Source organism: Microtus ochrogaster, unplaced genomic scaffold (genome assembly GCF_000317375.1).
Source record: "Microtus ochrogaster isolate Prairie Vole_2 unplaced genomic scaffold, MicOch1.0 UNK57, whole genome shotgun sequence".
In the NCBI taxonomy this organism is placed as follows: domain Eukaryota; kingdom Metazoa; phylum Chordata; class Mammalia; order Rodentia; family Cricetidae; genus Microtus; species Microtus ochrogaster.
Window position 1 is genome coordinate 358,304 of NW_004949155.1, and position 542 is coordinate 358,845.

The following is a 542-nucleotide window of genomic DNA, read 5'->3' on the forward strand; positions in this document are numbered from 1 at the left end:
AGTGCTGGGATTAAAGGCGTGTGCCTCTCTACACCAGGATGATGCTTATTACTTATAAAGGCATTTATAACCATTACACTTTGCTGGTGGACTGATCCTTGTATTGTTGCATAATGTAATTTGCTGTCTCTTTGTGACAAACTTTGGGTTATCTATTTTATAAACTGTATTTTCTCTTTTGGTTGAAAGCACCATTTTTTCCAATCCTTTGCTTATAGACTATGGATGCCCTTTAAGGTTATAGAAATACATTGTTGGTAGGAACTTGGGGGTGCGGTGGAATGAGGATAAGGGGAAATGGGGTGAGAAAAGTGAGAAGGGTAGGATGGGTGGAACTTGGGGGAATGGGATTTTGGGATAAAGGAAGGGTGGATATGGGAGCCTGGAAGTATATATCCTTATTAAAGGATCCATCTTAGGGTTGGCAAGAGACTTGACTCTAGCGCGGCTCGCAGGTGTCCAGGGAGATGTCTCCAGCTAGTACCTTGGGCAACTGAGGAGAGGGAACCTGAAATGACCCTATCCTATAGCCATACTGATGA